The sequence below is a fragment of the Paramormyrops kingsleyae genome, chromosome 15 (assembly GCF_048594095.1).
Source record: "Paramormyrops kingsleyae isolate MSU_618 chromosome 15, PKINGS_0.4, whole genome shotgun sequence".
Taxonomy (NCBI): domain Eukaryota; kingdom Metazoa; phylum Chordata; class Actinopteri; order Osteoglossiformes; family Mormyridae; genus Paramormyrops; species Paramormyrops kingsleyae.
The window spans coordinates 27,244,575-27,266,136 of record NC_132811.1 but is presented as its reverse complement, the minus strand read 5'-3'; the positions used below and the strand labels follow the sequence as shown (position 1 = coordinate 27,266,136).

General features: G+C 39.4%; 1 long non-coding RNA gene across 1 annotated transcript; it reads left to right on the top strand.

Annotated features, from left to right (window-relative positions):
* Positions 1 to 360: 360 nt before the first annotated feature.
* On the top strand, positions 361 to 2,033 carry LOC140578491 (uncharacterized). The gene is made up of 3 exons (XR_011982702.1): positions 361 to 426; positions 1,444 to 1,570; positions 1,878 to 2,033. It is a non-coding gene; the product is annotated as an uncharacterized lncRNA (long non-coding RNA).
* Positions 2,034 to 21,562: the final 19,529 nt, after the last annotated feature.

Genomic DNA, 21,562 nt, shown 5'->3' with positions numbered 1-21,562 from the left:
CGCTTCAGCGCACATTATCTTATGACAGGTAAGTTAATGCAATTTACAATATTATTTCAACATTAACTATAATTTATCAATTGTAAATTAAATATATGAATGTATAGCAAACATATAAGTAAACGTATACGTTACTATAATAAACTATGACTATATATTAAATTTCTTGAAACCTGTTACTAGTCAGATTGATAAATAACTGGGAATTAAGATTTTATACTAACTGTTCGTGTAAACCGAACCACACGTTTAACTACTAGGCTTTATCATAATTATATATTAAATACATATTAGTATTAATTTTTATATTATTTTTACAATTCCGTTTATATTATAATCGCCAATTTCCTGTTTGGACCGGATGCATCTGAAGTGAAGACATCTGTGCTGTGGACCTGCTAGTTTGAAGCGACTGTATTGTGAAATGTAAGTTATACTGTTGTTTAATCGAATTTTTTAAAAGTTTATGGCTCACGTTGGCTTGTTTGTGCATATTTTGTAAGCGCATCAGAGCTCGTTTTACAGTCTTAAACCAGCTAGTGCGTGATGCTAACGGTGCTAGCGAATTTCTACTGATTGAATACATTCAGACGAGAATCGTCGATTTTTTCACCTTTAACTTACTTTCATTTGCAATACAGTTTTAACTGTATTGCAAAATAGCATAGCTGTAATAATAATCTGCTGGGTTTAAAGAGATTAATAAATAAAGAGATCCAGATGTGCACGTTTTACTCCTGAATAGTAACTTGCATTATCAGTCAAAAGTTTTAGAACGGTACGATTTTTTAAAATCTCTTCTGCTCACTAAGCCTGCATTTATTTGATCCAAAATACAGCCAGTACAGCAGTAATATCGTACATTTGGTGCTCAAAAGATCTCTTCCCCTCTCTCTCTCTCGCTCTCCCTCTCTCTCTCTCTCTCTATATATATATATATATATATATATTCAAATGATTTCTGAAGGATCATGTGACACTGAAAACTGGAGTAATTATGCTGAAAATTCAGCCTGGATCACAGCAAATCAATCAGTTCAATCCATTTAAAATGTATTCAAATAAATGCAAGTTTGGTGAGTAAAAAGTCTTAAAAATAAAAAGAAATATAAAAATCTATGAATTTTCAGCTAATTACTCCAGTCTTCAGTGTCACATGATCCTTCAGAAATCATTTGAATATATATAAAATTCAGCCTGGATCACAGCAAATCAATCAGTTCAATCCATTTAAAATTTATTCAAATAAATGCAAGTTTGGTGAGTAAAAAAAAGTCTTAAAAATAAAAAAAATTATAAAAATCTTACGGTTCAAAAACTTTTGACTGGTAGTGTATATTTTGTCCCAGTAGAACTGTCAGTCTTAATGTGAAAACAAAATTACTGAATTATCTCAAATGAAATGCAGTGGTCAGTATTACTGAGGGTATTTTTCTATTAAAGCATCAAATAATGACTGAGGTGAAAAGACGCCGAAGAAAACAAAAGCCACTGGAGGAGGCTATACAGTTTGTATTTCTAAAGAAGGACAAACATGGGCTTGAGGGCAAATTCATTAGTGATTTTAAAGGTGAGTTAAATGTTCTGATTGATTATAGTTATAGGGTTAGTTCACTTAAAAATGGGTGTCCTCAAATAATATGACGCTACACAAAATGCAATTCACCAAAACAGATTCCCATTCTCTACTGACTTCCATGGTATTTATTTCCATACTGTGGATGTCAGTGGGGACCAGCATTTGATGGCGAGTTAATCATAACAGAATTTTCATGTTTGGGTGAACTATTCCTTTAAAGTGACTTGTTTAATAAAGCTGTCTCTGGTTCATTATGTGTTATTCTCAGTGATGATGTTACATTTCTATTGTTGTTTAGGCAGGGGTGTGTTCAGCTGCACTCATTTTGATAAGGGTGATTTCCTGCTGGAATACAGAGGCGATTTAATAAGCAAGGAGGAGTGTGAGCGGAGGCAGAGGTTATATCATGACGCCCTTAAAGTATTTCTATTTGAATTTCGATACAATGGAAAACTTCTCTGGTATGTACAAGTGTTTGATGTACATGTTTATTTTGAATTAAATCACATGATTGAAAATGTGGCAGTTAACATTTCAATAGTTATTTACTGTATAAGTTAGCTCATATTTTGCTGTAATTATCAGTTATGTATTCTCAAAGATTGATGGTTATTAAATGGTAGATCTCAAAGAATGTTGTTTTCAGATTATAGGTTTTCAGTACTGGTTATATCTGTCATTTGTTTAGTGTTGATGCAGCCCGAGATGACTGTTCCCTTGGGCGACTCGTGAATGATGAGCACATCAATCCAAACAGTAGGATGAAGACCATCCGCGTGGATGGTAGACCTCACCTGTGTTTGTTTGCTTTGAGGAACATATTTCCTAGTGAAGAAATCACTTACGATTACGGCGATTCAGAGTGGCCATGGCGATGCACGGTATGAAAACCTTTACAATAACTAATTATTAAATAATAATTTATTGGATTATATTAAAGGTTGAAAGTATTAATTGTCACCCATTGTAAAATTAATGACCTTTTACGTATAACATTACGTGTGTGTTCATTACAGTATGTCAGTTTGTGTGAAGCTTTACACCTGTGTTATGAGGACAACTGTTTTATGAGGACCATCATCACATATTCTTGATGTTGGACTTGACTGAAGAATCTCAGTGTGTTGTGTTAGTTTGACAAAAGCCTGGTTTATGAGGACACTAGTTATTACCAGGACAATGGGCTGCATCTATATGAAATATTGGGATTATTTACATCTCACTGTGGTCAATATGATATTGAAAACTCAGTAGTTCTCTAAATTGGGAAAAAGTAGATCCCCCTTGATTCCAATTGGCTTTCATGAAGTAATATTAAAACTATATATAAAGAGTAACTTTATAATATTTCTATGCCACATTATTTTTTTTTTTGCTTTCTCCAAGATTGCGTATTATCTATTCACTAGATTAGGGGTGGGGAACGTTGGTCCTGGAGGGCCAGTGTCCCTGCAGAGTTCAGCTTTTTTTTTTGGACACCGGCCCTCCAGGATCAAGGTTCCCCACACCTGCACTAGATGATAGATGATAATCTGTGTCTGACCAACCTAAAGAAACTTTAAAGGTATCTTAGAAGATAGATATCTGAGAAGACTGAGGTATTGAGTTACCTATGTCCCGGTAATAACTAGTGTCCTCATAAACCAGGCTTTTGTCAAACTAACACAACACATTGAAATTTTTCAGTCAAGTCAAACATCAAGAATATGTTACGATGGTCCTCATAAAACAGGTGTCCTCATAACACAGGTGTAAAGCTTCACACAAACTGATGTACTGTAATGAACACAAATGTAATGCATAAAAAGACATTAACATTACATTGAAATTGAAATATTGAATATTGAAATATTGATTTGAAAAATAAATATTGTGCTTTTATTTCTATATTATCATGTTAAAATAAAAGCAAGGTTATGAACTAATTTTAAATCATTATTTCATTACATTAACAACTGTCTGTCTATACATTTATTCCTTGGATATATTTCTCACATTCTGTTGGATTGATATTGTTTAATAGCTCTTAGAGAAAGTGTTTCTGTATGTAAAGTGTTTTTCTAATTTTCAGATAACTCCTAAGACCCAGCTGTCATCAGACACCAATGATTGTGGTGCGGCTGTGGGACTAGATGAGGTAAATGCAGTTGTGCTGCAAGAGAATAGTTATATGAAGCAAAGACATGTTTGTGAGATCTAGGCTGTTAAACCAATGATACAAATGTCCAATTTTGTTTCCTAGACTTGTAATGAGGTTGAACTACCTACTCTTGAAATGAACACTCTATCCCAGTCTGAAGTGCGAGACGTAGAGAAGGTAATGTTTTGTTTTGTTTTTCTGTTTAGTAAAACCAATGGTTTTGTTTGTGTTTATTTTATTTTGATTTTAGCTTGTCACCTTGTTTTAAATGTCACTACTATAACACATGAATTACTTTGCCATAATTATTGATACTCATTGGTTGAAAATGTCTTGTTCATAACATGAGATTTTTCTTTCTTTTTCTTTCAATTTAAGTGTTCAGTTAACATCTGCCAGTGATCCTTCAGTGTTAATGGATTCCAGTATTTTTGCAGCTACTGAAGGACTGGAAAAGGATAATTTCCAAATCCTTTGTCTTTAAAAGAATGTTTGTTTTTCTTTTAATTTCAGGTGTCTCCTGAGATGGACCAATTATCATTGGAGAATCAAGACCGTGTTGAGAAGGATATGGTGAAGGTAATACAAAGAGCATTGCATAATTTTAGGAAATGTTAGTTTGGTATAGTAAGAAACATCTCCACATGACCCTTTGCTTCTTTCATTATGTTTTCAGATCTCATCTGTCGAAGAGCATGTTTTAAATGGGGAGCAGAGCTTTTGTGCACCCACTGAAGCAGTTGAGGAGGTATTCACATATTTTGATTGAATTATTTACACTATTTCCTATTAATTGCCTATATTCTGGTGACCTGCCACAGTTTTATAATGAAGCAAAAATATTTTACACTTCTCCAAAAAATCTTTGATATTGTGTCTTATGTCTTTGCCCATTGCTTTGGGAAAAAAAACTGCAATTCAATTAAATATACAGGGGTTGGATAATGAAACTGAAACACCCGGTCTTAGACCATAATGGTGTTGAACCTCCTTTTGCGGCCAATACAGCATCATTTTGTCTTGAGAATGACAAATACAAGTTCTGCACAGTAGCCAGAGGGATTTTGAGCCATTCCTCTTGCAAAAGAGTGGCCAGGTCACTATACTATGCTGGTGACTTGCTTGTCCAAAACACCTCAAAATTGGCTCAATTATATTCAGATCTGGTGACTGTGTAGACCATGGGAGATGTTCAACTTCCATGTTCATTGAACCTCTGTCACCAGTCTTGCTGTGTGTATTGGTGCATTATCATCCTGATACATGGCACCACCTTCAGGGTATAATGTTTTAACCATTGGGTGTACATAGTCAACCTTCACACTGCTCTTACTGGTGGAATATGCAATCAGTGAAGATTGCCCACCCGACTGCATAAATATAGCCATGAAACCTCCAACACTATATTGGCCAGTATTTCAGTTTCATTGTCCAACCTGTGTAGGTTGTATGTTTCAGGAAACATAATAGTAACAATAACAGTCCAGATACAAGTGAATGCAAAGACTTTTTACTCAGTTTGGACACTAAAGTTGTTTTAATTGTTTTGTAGCTCTTAGAGAAAGTGTTTCTGTATGTAAAGTGTTTTTCTAATTTTCAGATAACTCCTAAGACCCAGCTGTCATCAGACACCAATGATTGTGGTGCGGCTGTGGGACTAGATGAGGTAAATGCAGTTGTGCTGCAAGAGAATAGTTATATGAAGCAAAGACATGTTTGTGAGATCTAGGCTGTTAAACCAATGATACAAATGTCCAATTTTGTTTCCTAGACTTGTAATGAGGTTGAACTACCTACTCTTGAAATGAACACTCTATCCCAGTCTGAAGTGTGAGACGTAGAGAAGGTAATGTTTTGTTTTGTTTTTCTGTTTAGTAAAACCAATGGTTTTGTTTGTGTTTATTTTATTTTGATTTTAGCTTGTCACCTTGTTTTAAATGTCACTACTATAACACATGAATTACTTTGCCATAATTATTGATACTCATTGGTTGAAAATGTCTTGTTCATAACATGAGATTTTTCTTTCTTTTTCTTTCAATTTAAGTGTTCAGTTAACATCTGCCAGTGATCCTTCAGTGTTAATGGATTCCAGTATTTTTGCAGCTACTGAAGGACTGGAAAAGGATAATTTCCAAATCCTTTGTCTTTAAAAGAATGTTTGTTTTTCTTTTAATTTCAGGTGTCTCCTGAGATGGACCAATTATCATTGGAGAATCAAGACCGTGTTGAGAAGGATATGGTGAAGGTAATACAAAGAGCATTGCATAATTTTAGGAAATGTTAGTTTGGTATAGTAAGAAACATCTCCACATGACCCTTTGCTTCTTTCATTATGTTTTCAGATCTCATCTGTCGAAGAGCATGTTTTAAATGGGGAGCAGAGCTTTTGTGCACCCACTGAAGCAGTTGAGGAGGTATTCACATATTTTGATTGAATTATTTACACTATTTCCTATTAATTGCCTATATTCTGGTGACCTGCCACAGTTTTATAATGAAGCAAAAATATTTTACACTTCTCCAAAAAATCTTTGATACTGTGTCTTATGTCTTTGCCCATTGCTTTGGGAAAAAAAACTGCAATTCAATTAAATATACAGGGGTTGGATAATGAAACTGAAACACCCGGTCTTAGACCATAATGGTGTTGAACCTCCTTTTGCGGCCAATACAGCATCATTTTGTCTTGAGAATGACAAATACAAGTTCTGCACAGTAGCCAGAGGGATTTTGAGCCATTCCTCTTGCAAAAGAGTGGCCAGGTCACTATACTATGCTGGTGACTTGCTTGTCCAAAACACCTCAAAATTGGCTCAATTATATTCAGATCTGGTGACTGTGCAGACCATGGGAGATGTTCAACTTCCATGTTCATCGAACCTCTGTCACCAGTCTTGCTGTGTGTATTGGTGCATTATCATCCTGATACATGGCACCACCTTCAGGGTATAATGTTTTAACCATTGGGTGTACATAGTCAACCTTCACACTGCTCTTACTGGTGGAATATGCAATCAGTGAAGATTGCCCACCCGACTGCATAAATATAGCCATGAAACCTCCAACACTATATTGGCCAGTATTTCAGTTTCATTGTCCAACCTGTGTAGGTTGTATGTTTCAGGAAACATAATAGTAACAATAACAGTCCAGATACAAGTGAATGCAAAGACTTTTTACTCAGTTTGGACACTAAAGTTGTTTTAATTGTTTTGTAGCTCTTAGAGAAAGTGTTTCTGTATGTAAAGTGTTTTTCTAATTTTCAGATAACTCCTAAGACCCAGCTGTCATCAGACACCAATGATTGTGGTGCGGCTGTGGGACTAGATGAGGTAAATGCAGTTGTGCTGCAAGAGAATAATAATAATAATAATTATAGTCAAGGTACAAGTGAATGCACATGCTTTTTTACTCGGTTTGGACACAAAAATCTGTCTGGGGCTCTTTGTTTTGTGTTCACAGTACACTTTCTTCTGGTGTGCATGACCACTCTAAATTGATACCAATAACAGTACAATGCAGCAGGATTTGCTGTTGTATGAGCAGACATTTACTTAAGAACTTGCCTTGGCAGAGGTGGGCAGATGTATTTAAGAGTTGAGGAAAATATTAAATATGTGTCCTCTCAAATGAGTCCTGCAGTATTATACCTGTAATTGACAGTATTACTGAGATACAGGTGTCTGTTTAGGCAAGTGCTAAAACTAAGGAACTGTACTAATTATTATTCATAAAGATATCACATGGACAATTTTTTTTTTTCCTTCACAGGTCTGCAAACATGATGTTGTCGCTTCAGCAATATCAAGCATGGACAAATGTTCAAAATGTGTGGGACCTATTGCAGCAATGAAGTGGCTTGGACTGAAATGTAAATGTTAGTATGATGTCTTGTTTATTATGCAACAATACATATCAGTTAATTTTAGTGTCATTCACCTTTATGTTATGAATTCAGCTAAACATTATGTAACTGTTGAAGTAGCTGATTATCAGACCATTGTTTATGTCAGTTGTGTAGAACCATCACCGATAGTAGGGGTGTAACAAATTTTTCACTTAAGTTTGGCCATAGAATCTGACAATAACAGACATGCAACATTTCTCTCATAGTGTGCTCCTGTTTCTGGCACAAGTCCTGCTATTCAAAGCTTCATGAATGGAATAGAAAACAGTCATTACAGGTAAGAAAATAATTTATTCTATCCACCTTATTGTTCAACATAGAAGTAAGCTGTCTTCTGTGTATGTGCCAGACTTCCTGTTCATTACCCACTGTATGGAAATAACAAGAATAACAACTTGCTGTAAACGTTAAAACTGTTTGCAATACAAACCAGTGTGTTCATAATTAAGCTAAAACATTAAAATAATACGGTAAGACACACCAATTTGCAATATCAAGCAGCAAAACGAGCATTTTTGTGCAACTAAATATAGCTGGAAGCAAATGACACCGGAAGACAGGCACATTAAATTTACAAATGGCCACAGCCACTCTTACAGGAAAAATATGGTTGATATGTTTGCTCATTATTTTTTGCTCTTTAAAAATTGCCAATGCTGTAAATTAATCATAAATATTTTGACAATAGGAAGTAAGTTCAGAGGAAGACGAGGTGTCAGATGAGGAATACATACCGCAGTCTGAATCAGAAAATCAGTCAGACAGTTCAGATGAATTGATAACAAAACCAAGACCAAGCTATGATCAAACTAAGCTGCTCTCACATACACAGGAAGCTGCATCCTCTAAGATTAGTGAAGCTCTCAGATCAGATGTACCTACTCTGAATGTATCTAAGGGCAAAGGAAAAGGAGTCTTAAAGGCCAGAGAAGCAGCATGTATGTATGAAGAGTCTGATTTACTTTGCCATGAGGAGCAGTTGACTGATGTTGAGACAGACAGTGAATCAGATAGTTATGGTGAATGCCACAATCCCAGAAAGCAAGGCTCAAAAGTATGCAGGTCAGCAGATGTGCTTATGTCATCAACCCGATCACACAAAGAACATGACAGTAGTGAGAAGCATTTAAATGCCAAAAGGGGAGCAGTGTTGAGAGAAGAATTGAGGGAAAGCAGTGTGGCTGAAGAAGATCAGTGTGTGCCGTCAGCAAAAATCTCATGTTCAGCAAATAGTAAGAACTACTGTTACATATGCGGGAAACCTCAGACCAAGTTGGCACGCCATTTGAAAACTCATAAGGGTGAAGTTGAAGTTGCGCAGGCTTTGTCACTTCCAGTGCACTCGAAAGAACGTAAAGCATTGCTCCAAAAACTCAGAAACAAGGGCAACTATCAGCATAACACAGATGTTTTACAGTATGGAGAGGGGGCTCTTAAAATGAAAAGGGCACCAAAAAGAGAATGCGATGCAAAGCAGTTTGTGCATTGCATTTACTGCAAAGGGATGTTTGTGCGGAGAGATCTATGGCGTCATTTAAAAAGATGTCCCTCAAAACCTGCGACAGACAGTGAAAACCAAGGGAGGACAAGAGTTTTGGGTTTGGCAACTATGGCAGAGTCTTCATTCAGTCAGCACATATCTCAAGGAGTTTGGAAAATCTTGGGTGTGATGAAGCAGGACGAAATTTCCGCTGTTGTCAAAAATGACCTGAGTATTCTTCAGCTTGCACAGTCTTTCTTTAACAAACATGGACATGATCCTAGCAAATTTGAGTACATTCGACAAAAGCTTCGTGAAATTGGACTGTTGTTGGCATTGCGTAGAGAGTTTTCGATATACAGTCTTGAAGAAGCTGTGAAGCCTGCCAATTTTCATACACTGATTCAAGCCGTCCAGAGGGTGTCTGGCTATGATGGTGAGAGTCACTGCTACCAAACCCCAAGTCTCGCTCTGAAACTGGGGCATTCACTGAATAAGATTTGCGAAATCATTCACTGCCGAGCACTGATGTCTGAAGACAAGGAACTGATTGTGTCAACAGAGACCTTCAAAAAACTCTATTCCTCAAAGTGGTCTGAGATGATTTCACACACTGCTTTGGTCACACTGAATGAAGCCAAATTTAATAAGCCATCAACACTTCCCTTTACCAAGGATGTACAGTGCCTTCATCAGTTCCTTGAGAAGACTGCATATACAGCATTTCACAAACTAAAAGAGACACCCTCTCATCAAAACTACGCAGAACTGGCCAAAGCAACTCTTGCCAGAATCATTGTGTTCAACCGTAGACGCGCAGGGGAGGTCTCTAAAATGCCACTGAAGGGCTTCAATGAAAGGGACGGCACTTCTCTCCATGATGATGTTGCTATGGGCCTGAGCAAGTTTGAACAGAAACTCTGCAGCCATTTTAGTCGTGTTGAGATCAGGGGGAAAAGGGGAAGAAAGGTTGCGATTCTTCTCTCGCCTGATATGGTCGATGCCCTGACGCTGCTGGTCAGCAAGAGAAGTGAGTGTGGAGTGCTGGACACTAATGCTTTCTTGTTTGCCAGACCTAACTGCCAGAGTCACTACAGAGGCCAGGACTCCCTCAGAGTGTATGCAAGTGAATGTGGAGCTCAGAATCCACAATTTCTAAGATCAACTCATCTACGCAAGCACGTGGCTACTCTCTCACAAATCCTAAACCTGAAGAACAATGAACTAGATCAGGTTGCCGATTTCTTAGGGCATGACATCCGCGTCCACCGCGACTATTACAGGCTGCCAGAAGCCACTACTCAGCTTGCTAAAATATCTAAGTTACTCCTAGCCATGGAAAAGGGCAGTCTACCTGATCTTCAAGGAAAATCACTTGATGAAATTGAAGTTGAAGGTATGTCCATCCTAGAGTAGGCAGTACAGTGTAGATCTTTTAACACTCATAGGGACATTTAAAGAAACTCTAATATGTTCACTGTAGGACGTAGTGTAATTTGTCAGGTTTCATAAATGGTGTGGTTGTGTTAGATTTTGGTTGTGTTAGTTGTGTTAGTCAGTACAGGTGTACATGTTTCTCATGTTCTAAAACTTCATTTTTACTTCAAGATGAGATCAATATGACTGATTCCGATGACGATGATCATGATGAAAGTGATTCCGATTATTCTGGGGCTGGAGCGGCAGGTGCTTCTAGTAGTGCTGGTATGTCAACTAACTATATATTATATATCAATATATACATATTTATAAACATTTTATATATTTATAAAATACACTTGTGGCCATAATTATTAGAACACTTGTATTTTCACCAGCTAAAGAAATGGTTTTAGGTCAGTTATTTCTGTCTTTTGCTATAGTGTGTCAGTAGGAAATACCAGTTTGCATTTCCAAACATTCATTTTACCATTAATTGAAATAATCCAGTGAGATGTTTGTTTGCACAATCAGTCAGACAACAACCATTGCTCCACACAGATCTCATCTCATCATCATCATCCAGTCTTTCTGGAATGACACGAAGAAACAGAACAAACTGAGATGGGCTAAATCCAGAAGGCTTTAAGAAACCTACCTGCAAAACTAGGCACAAGTGCACAAGCTGCTTTAAATGCAAAGGATGGTCATCATGGATGATTTAATTTAGTTAATAGAAGTTAATTGATATAGAAAATCTATTTATGACAAGCATCCTCATTTTACAGCATTTTTACACAACTGCCTAAAACGTTTAACAGTACTGTGGTTTTGCAGGTAGGTTTCTTGAAACCTTCTGGATTTAGCCCATCTCAGTTTGTTCAATTTCTTCATGTCATTCCAGACAGACTGGATCTCTGTGTGGAGCACTGGCTGTTATCAGACTCCTTGTTAAAACAAAAATCTCACTGGATTATTATAGTTAATGGCAAATTGAATGTTTGGAAATGTAAACTGATATTTCCTACTGACACACTACAGCAAAAGATAAAAATAATTGACTTAAAAGCATTTTTAGTTGGTGAAATTTTGGCAACCACTGTTTTTTTTAGTGCAATGTTTATATCAGAATATAACTGAAATTAGGGATGTGTTAGTATTGTCTTTCTAGCTTGTACCAATAAGTTCATGGTATCAACAATATTCATTTTCATGTTAAAGAGATATTTCATCTCGTGAACTAGCTCTCTGGGCCTTGAACATGGTAGTTGTGTTGGCTGTCAGTGGAGGGACATGAACCTTTCAGCTTTTATTATAAATATCTTCATTTGTTTTCTGAAGTTGAGCAAAAGTCTTACAGGTTTGAAACAACCTAAGTACAACTACTTAATGACTTGAATTGAAAATTAATTTTCATTTTTGAGTGAACTCTCTTTAAAGCCAAAAACTGATAAATGATTGTTTGAATTTAAGTTTTAAAAATAATGTTTAGCAGGCAATATCCTTATATCCAATATGTTATTTGTAATGTTTTTCTGTTTGATTTCTGAGGTTCCTGATCATTATATAACTGATTTCTTGCAGCTGTTCAGGAGATGCCCATTGAGAAAACCTCTGTTCCTCAAGGTACCAGGGTTAAAATTACAAAACTACTATCAATGTACAGTGGAATCAAAATTGGAGACCAATCTATAAATACTTGATTTTTTTTTCTAAGATATATTGTTAATCTTTATCACTTAAAATTTGAAGGAACATTAGCTGTAGCTATATAAAAAAATATATATATATAAAAAATATTTTGTTGAAAACATAGTGATCCAAATTAGGGAACAGTAACCACTGTAGCAGGAAAGATTACAGCTAAAATTTGAGGGTTACAACTGTCAGAAATGAGTAGGAAGCATAGAGGTCCCTGTTTTGAGTGACTTCAGCACATCTGCATAGCAGGACATCACTGGTTTTTCAGATTGCGCTGGTGTGATCTTGGTTCACTCTTCTTCCACTTTCTTCTTTAGTATTCTTTTAACTGTAGGGGGTTTCTCAGCCATATTTTATTTGCCTAGGATTTTCTAGAGATTTTGAGTTGGGTTTAGATCAGGACTCTGGTCTGGCCATTTCACTGAACATGACATAATGTTTCCCATCTAAACTTGCACTCATCACTATGTGACCTTTAGACCAGTTCTATTCTATCCTCCCAACATACTCATCAGCAAAAGGTGAGTCTACCCTTTTCACTCTTAGAATTTGGTGATCAGTGGTCATTGTTGCGCACTGTGTGCTGTGGTGTGTAACAATGAAATGTGTCCTCTGCATTTAACCCATATGTGACATTGTGACATAGCAGGGGGCAGCTAATTCAGCACCCAGGGAGCAGTACTTGGGGGCGGTACCTTGCTCAGGGTACCTCAGTGGTGCCTTGCTGGTCGGGGATTTGAACCTGCAATCTTTCAATTACAAGTGTGCTTCCTTAACCATCAAGCCACCACTGCCCACATCTTTGTGCTAATGAGAGGTTTGGGGGGGGGACTTGAATGAATTACTGTCATTGTAAAGATGCAGTATTTAAGAAATCACAGATTTCAAATGATTAATTAACAGACATTATATATATTATAATGTTATACTATAATTATTATATATAATGCAATTAATTTATAAAAACACTGCCCTTCTACTCCTGTTAGGATAACTTCAAATAGCGGACTAAGCGGTGACCTTGACATTTAGGAAACTATAGGTCATTCTCTAATTTTGATCTCCACTGTAAGTACAAGCTAGTTACAATTTACTAAAGTTTTTTTTTTATTTTTATTATTATTATACAGACAATGGCAGAGAAGATGAAATGGAAAACCCACGGAGAGGACGAAGAGTGTGCTGGTCAAATGCTGAAATTACAGCTGTAATGAAGCATTTTAAGGCACATATAGCCAAAGGAAAATTGGCCACAATGACTGAGTGCCAGCAGTGCAAAACTTCTGAAGATCCTGTTTTGGCAAGTCGTAGTGTGCAAAACATAAGAGATTTTGTGAGAAATCGGGGAATTAGCTTGAAAAGAAACTCAAAATAAGTGATATAACATCCTGTTCTCGTTTGCCCTTCTATTAAGATAAGCACTTTCGTTGTTGTTTTAAGTATTTTTCATAGTGGAGTGCTTAAGAACGTTACTCTAGTTTAGCTTATGGTGAGCAGGCCTGTCCTTTTGTCACTCATGTTGTTCCAAACACACATGGACCTCTTCAGCGGAACAGAAAGGAGATGTTTAGCAGACTGTTTTGGTCAATGTCATCCTCAAACACCCCTGATATTCACTGTATGGAGAAGGTGTAATGTGAATGGTGTTGGTGTCTGAAGCTGTGGCTGTCTGAAATGTTCTGCGGAACATCTCCTTTCTGTTCCACTGGAGAGTTCATATCATCTTTTAAATGTTTTGCAAATGTTTACATTCTTGCCATAATTATTGGCATTTTAATAATGGCAAAACATTTATTTTGTTTTATTTGATTTTTTTAAGACTCTGCAAGTGTTTTATTGTCCATGTTTTGAAATTTGTTGATGTTACTTTTCTCCCTAAAATGGCATGCCATGCTTATAAAACATGCTAAACTGAAAGGGGGAAAAAACAAAAAAATCATTTATTTAAAGGTGCAATTAAATTGCTTCTAAAACACATTGACACTGGTCTCTTTTGTCGTCTTAGTTCTGTTGTGTATTAAGATTAGGCACCCTTTATTCACCATGGTCTTGGTAATACTGCATAGTGTCATGTTTGTGTGTTGTGTATTGGCCTGTGCCCGTAAATCACATCCGTCCCTATAATGTTGGAAGATGTGCAGTTGTGTATTGTGTTTATGCTCCGGCACTCTTTATTCACTTTGGTCTTAGTAATGCGGCATAGGGTCATGTTTGTGTGTTGTGTATTGGACTGTGCCAGTAATTCACGTTGGTCCCTATAATGTTGGAAGATGTGTGGTTGCGTATTGTTTAAGATTAGGCACCCTTTATTCACCATGGTCTTGGTAATGCAGCATAGGGTCATGTTTGTGTGTTGTGTATTGGCCTGTGCCAGTAATTCATGTTGGTCCCTGTAATGTTGGAAGACGTGCAGTCGTGTATTGTGTTTATGATCTGGCACTCGTTATTCACCTTGGTCTCGGTAATGCAGCATAGTATCATGTTCGTGTCTTGTGTATGTACAAGTCCCTGTAAAACACATTGGTCTCTGTAATCCAGGGAATTGACATGATTTGTGTTTTGTAAAATGAGTGTCCTTATAAACTGGTAGGACCCTACAAATCCCAATTATGTAATGGGCGGGAACATTTCAGGAGGGGTGTGGCTGTCCTTGAGTACCACCAAAATATCAGATTGTCATATTATCTGTTTTATTGTGTGTAGAGGGAATTCTAAGCCAGATTCTTCATCTGCAGATTAAAACAAAATTTTTGATAGTTTTATCATCTCTGTAGGGCATGGGGAAAGGTGTGTCCCCTTAAACCACCATACAACTGGTTTGGCGCTCAAAGTCCTGCTAAACCACAAAAACCAGTATGTGTGTGTACGCATATGTGCACGCGTGTATGCCTGTGTGTTGTGAGTGCATGTATGAGTGTGCAGGTTAACATGGAATGATTCCCAGTGAGTGTGCGAGGCCACAACAACGCCGCCCCGGGGCCCCCAGACGGCCGGGAGAGCCCCGACGGGTCATGGACCCAGCCGCCCCACAGCAGCCAGGTACCCGGGCCCCCCACCACCGGAAGGCTGCGCGCCCACCCAAGGCAGGCAGGAAAGGAGGCACCGGGCGCCCCCCACCGGCGAGCACGAGGCAGGAACCCCACGGCCACAGGCGGCAGCGCGCCGCCCCCCCCCCGGGGGCTGGCCACGCAGGCACGGATAGAGCCCGGAGCACCCGCACACCCCGTGGGGGCCCCGCCAGCCCTGGGGAGACCAGGGGACCAGGGGGACGCCCCGAGAGCCACCAAGCACACACGCCCCTGGCTACCCCGACCCCCCCTCCCCCAAGCCCAGATCCCAACCCTCCCTCCCCCAAGTCCCCTCACTGCCGCCCCCACACCGCCCCATCATCCACGTGCTCCCCGTACCAGGACAAACCTGCAGACACACAGATCCATGCATGCACTCATACACACACTCAGACACACACTCCCAGTCACACCTGCTCGTCTTTGAAGTCCGGCAGCAGATGCCCTGGACTTGCCCAGTGGACGGCCCAGAGGATGTTCCCCACCCCCCCAGATCGCAGGCGAGCGGGCACCCCGCCGGAGACCGGCAGCGCCCCACAGATGCGGCCGCCCCACCCCCGAGCCCACCCGCCGGCGCCCGCCGCCCCCGCCACACCCAGGACCACTCACCCCGCCCGCCCCCCAACCGCCCCCCACCCACCTTGATCATTGATGGTGTACATGTGTGTGAGCTAAGGTGTCGTTGAGATATGGGGGAGCATATGGGGAAAAGACACCCACCGGCCCCCCCAAGCCCTAAGTGTCTAAAGTGGGACTATATTTTAGCTGTGATTAGAGAATTTGACATGGGTGATACTTTTGCCTCTTGGGTGAAAATGTTATATGCTCATCCTAGAGCTTCGGTTTTAATCAATTTTAATAGATCATCTCAATTTTTATTACATAGAGGCACTCGGCAGGGTTGTCCTCTCTCGCCCTTGCTTTTTGCTATTGCAGTTGAACCCCTTGCCCTTGCCATTAAAAGGAACCATTTAATATTGCCCCCAAATTTAGGCCAAATTAATCATCATATTTCTCTCTATGCAGATGACATTATTTTGTATCTCCGCAACCCAGAACAGTCTGTACCACCCCTGCTAAATTTACTGGAAACATTTGGTAAATTCTCAGGATATTCAGTAAACTGGCAAAAAAGTGAATTTTTGGCAGTGACTAACAATATAGACTCAAATTTTATGAGTAGTCTTCCTTTTAGAATCGCCACAAACAATTTGAAATATCTCGGTCTTAATATATCTAGAAACCCTACGGATATGTACAAACTAAATTTTTTACCTATGCTGGAGAATCTGAAAACCAATATTAAACAGTGGAGGACCCTACCATTATCAATGATGGGCGGGTGAATGCTATTAAGATGGTGATATTACCCAGATTCCTGTACCTTTTTCAAAATCTACCAATTTATTTACCCAAAAAGTTCTTCAAAACTTTGGATTCTATTGTACTGCCATTTATATGGGGCTTTAAAGTACATAGAATATCTAAATTGCATGTCTGTAAGCCTAGGTCATTGGGGGGGTTGGGTTTGCCAAACTTTCAACACTACTACTGGGCTGGACGTTGACAGTGAGGCAGTACATAGTGCTAACACTTTACCCATCATGTCAACCAGCTGTGTCGTACTAGTATTTGAAACAAAAGGGGTGGCATTGGGGTTTAGCAGAACATTGGAACTTGGTGACTGACCTGACGGGAGTTCAGGTTGTTTTGGCGGACTGCATACTGGGTTGTCATAGACCGTCACAGTATTCTGATGGCAAGCGGACACAGATGGGTAACGTGGGGTTCTAATAGAAGCTCTTTTCGAGCCCCTACTGTGACAATCCAGCTGCTCTTGAACCTCGGCCGTACTCCACTGTTCAGCAGGTTTGAACTGAAAAGACAATGCAAGTCCAGGATCTGGACAGTGAGAGACAAACATCATAACAGCTTCAGCTGCTGGAACTTCAATGCATTTGTTCCGCCCACGCAAACACTCGTCAGCCACATCGATTGCCTTATTCAGCCTTATCCAATAATCCATTGGGCTCTCATCCACTTTGGGAAGTGTGTTATAAAACTCAGCCATAGGCATATTTGAATACGTTGACTCGCTGAAATTACGCTTTAGAATATCAAACACTCTGCTAGGGGGCACTGCAGCAGTTGGTCCAGAAAAGCTGCGCAGGGATACTTTGACTACATCCCTCGCTTTTCCTGCTAACCTAGCTAAAATGAAATCACAGACCTCAGCATCATCAGCGCATTTCCTACTGTTCAAATAAGTGCACATCATGTCTTCCCATTCATGCACAGTAAATGAGTCACTTTTATCACCCCTGAAGAATGGTGGAGGCGTAACATCATGTTACACAATAACTTTCAGCTTAGAAGCATCGACACATCCACTAGAATGCTGCACATTTGACATGGACTGCATGAGGGCCGGCGATTGTGTTAAATTGAGACTGGTTGAAATGCTCTCACCAATCTTCTGTGCCAAATCAGAGATAATTCCGCCTAAAGACTCAGTAATAACATGACTAGTATTTGGGCACGTGAAAGGAGTGGAACAAACAGCTGGGCCCCCTGAGGCACCAATACCTGAATCAGATGCATGCGCTTGGTCAATTTCAGCATTAAAGAAAAATCTTCCCCTACCAAAACATTGAGGTGAAACTTCGGACAAGTTCTCAGTACGATGAATTATATTCCCACTACCCCTACCTACTGAGAACGCAGCGCTGGGCTGTCGCAGAGGGCTAAAATTATCCTGACTAATAATGTCCTCCAACATGACTTAATTGAAGTAGAGATCACAAAGAGAAACGTAATAACTACCTAAAAAGACAAGAAAAAAAAAAGAGTAGGAAAAAGAAAGAAGAAAAGAAAAAAAAAGTTCCACACACGACAAACACTAAAACAGCAGCGTGAGCACAGCACAAAAACGTTAAAAAAAATCAATAATGAGCATACACCAGCGCGAAAAGTTAGCAAACTTAGTCACGTTAAATGTGCTGCTAACAGTGCAATGCCTTTCAAAGACAGAAGAAGCCGAATAAACATTGATAAAAGCCGAAACAGTTGTCCACCATACTTCACCAAGTGCAAGTGTTTGAACAAAACCATCCAACGATGAGCAATGGACAAGATGAAATCAGGAGACGAGGCCAAAACGCGAGGCGGCTTCTGCAATCAGCGAAACACTCCTCCGGCGTCCCTGAAGCAACGCGCAGCACAAGCGCAGTTAACCCGAAGCAGCACTCCCGGTGAGCGGCGAGCAGCCGATCGTGTAAAATCCAAAGGAGTCACGGCACCACGTGTAACCGGTCACTCCATTTAAACTTTACTCCACGTTGTGTGAATCATCCACAGGACTCAGGTGGCTGTTCACTGGAAGCGTTTTATCTCTTCTCTCTCTCTCTTCTCTCTCTCTTCCATATAGTTCCATCAGGAAAAAGGGGAAAATTATTAATATGACTCAAAAAAAAAGAAAAATGCCAGAAAATCACACAAATACATAAAATAACATTATACACACAAATTGGACTGAAAATATAGAAATAAAATAGTTAATAAAAATAAGGATTAAATTGGGTTACAAGGAGTCAGAAGCAACATACCTCTTCCATATAGTTCCATCAGGAAAAAGGGAAGAGGAGGGGACAAAACAGGAAATTGTACTGGCTTTAGGTGACATCATAGGATTTAAAGGGGAAAGGACCCATCTCAACCAGGCACCCATATCAGGCATATGAAATGAGCAGTTTTTTTGTGTAAATTTTAACAATTTAACAGGTTAATTTCTATACCTGTTACACAAGCAAGACGTATAGTTCGGCGTATGCAGCCCTTTGTCTGCACTAATGTGCCTTTCGTGTTAATAGCAGCAGCGAAGCTAACACCCGCAAACAAAAAGCGTAATGTTCCTAACAGAGTGGCTGTGCTCTCCTGAAATCGTAAAGCTGAAAAGTTTTCAAATACAATATGTATTATATAACACGTTGGATAAATAGACGTAGTTTATTGTTGATTTCATGTTCGTTGAAGTTTCTGCATTTTAACTTATGTATAAAGTAATGTTATCTGTTATATAAATAAACTCATGTGAAACAAAAAATGTACGTTTTCACGGTTGCCAAATCTCAAGCATCTGGCATGACACTCACGCTTTCAGACTCATGCTGGAAATCTTACGACAAATCTATATTATTCTATTATAAAACCTAAAATTAGCTACGTCAAAAGTGTATTTACACGGTTAAATACAAAAGCAAACTATTTACAAGGTTTCTTTACAATGTAAAGAACTGTTACATGTGTGCAGACATCTCTAATTGAAAATCTCACTCCAGCCAGCTGGTCAAAGTTCTATGTCACGTGACAATAAATAATGTCAAAACGTTTTTGAATTGTACTTAATTAATTTGATTTGACAGTCAGGTACTGATTACATAGAATGTTGATGCAACTAATAGGCTACTTAAATATACACTCACCTAAAGGATTATTAGGAACACCATACTAATATGGTGTTTGACCCCCTTTCGCCTTCAGAACTGCCTTAATTCTACGTGGCATTGATTCAACAAGGTGCTGAAAGCATTCTTTAGAAATGTTGGCCCATATTGATAGGATAGCATCTTGCAGTTGATGCAGATTTGTGGGATGCACATCCAGGGCACGAAGCTCCCGTTCCACCACATCCCAAAGATGCTCTATTGGGTTGAGATCTGGTGACTGTGGGGGCCATTGTAGTAGAGTGAACTCATTGTCATGTTCAAGAAACCAGTTTGAAATGATTCGAGCTTTGTGACATGGTGCAACATCCTGCAGGAAGTAGCCATCAGAGGATGGGTACATGGTGGTCATAAAGGGATGGGCATGGTCAGAAACAATGCTCAGGTAGGCCGTGGCATTTAAACGATGCCCAATTGGCACTAAGGGGCCTAAAGTGTGGCAAGAAAACATCCCCCACACCATTACACCACCACCACCAGCCTGCACAGTGGTAACAAGGCATGATGGATCCATGTTCTCATTCTGTTTATGCCAAATTCTGACTCTACCATTTGAATGTCTCAACAGAAATCGAGACTCATCAGACCAGGCAACATTTTTCCAGTCTTCAACTGTCCAATTTTGGTGAGCTCGTGCAAATTGTAGCCTCTTTTTCCTATTTGTAGTGGAGATGAGTGGTACCCGGTGGGGTCTTCTGCTGTTGTAGCCCATCTGCCTCAAGGTTGTGCGTGTTGTGGCTTCACAAATGCTTTGCTGCATTGTAACGAGTGGTTATTTCAGTCAAAGTTGCTCTTCTATCAGCTTGAATCAGTCGGCCCATTCTCCTCTGACCTCTAGCATCAACAAGGCATTTTCGCCCACAGGACTGCCGCATACTGGATGTTTTTCCCTTTGCACACCATTCTTTGTAAACCCTAGAAATGGTTGTGCGTGAAAATCCCAGTAACTGAGCAGATTCTCTACTGTATATATTGATAGCATGTCACCTGCAATATGTGTCTGCCTCTAAGCTGCTTCTAGCGCCGAGGTGGTTAAAATGGTACGGTCCACACTAGGGGTGTCTGAAATCGTTTCACATAAAATTTTCCTACAAGGTGAGTTTTTTTTTGAAAAAAAAAAAAGAAAGAAAAATGTTTAGACCCCCCCCCAAACTGCTATTTTTGTCTATTTGGGGGGGGGTCTTGATCGGGGGGTACTGGGGGGTACAGTACCCCCCGATCAAGACCCCCCCAAATATACAAAAATAATTCGAACCATGATCTCACGAGTCGCTATGATTTTGACGAGAGAGATTGCTGCTTCCTCTAAACCTCTCGCAATCACGCAGCTCATTTCGCTCTGCCCTGCCTACTGAGAAACTGGCTCATTTGCATACTAACAGTGATTGGATGTTTAGCTGGGGGGAGGGTGAGTAGGGGATCTCTGCCGAGTGCCGTGTGAGCCCGCGCACAAACAGAACGCAGAGGGAAAGAGCGAACAAGAAGTGAAACTTATCATCTCGTTTGTGCCTTTTTCAGTGGATTTTTCAGCTACTGTAGTAAATCTTGTCCATATTCAGTTTGTGGGTAATTATTATTTTCTTCCTCAACTTCTAAAAGTTTGATTTAAGGGGGCAGGACGTTTGCTTAAGGGGGCGTTGCCCCCTCTTGCCCCAGCATAGAGCCAGTGTTCTGCCATTTTTTGCTGCCTTGCCAGAATTTCCTACCGCAGCAGAAATTTTCAGTTTTATCTGTCAGTTTTTGCTACGTTGCCAAAATTTCCT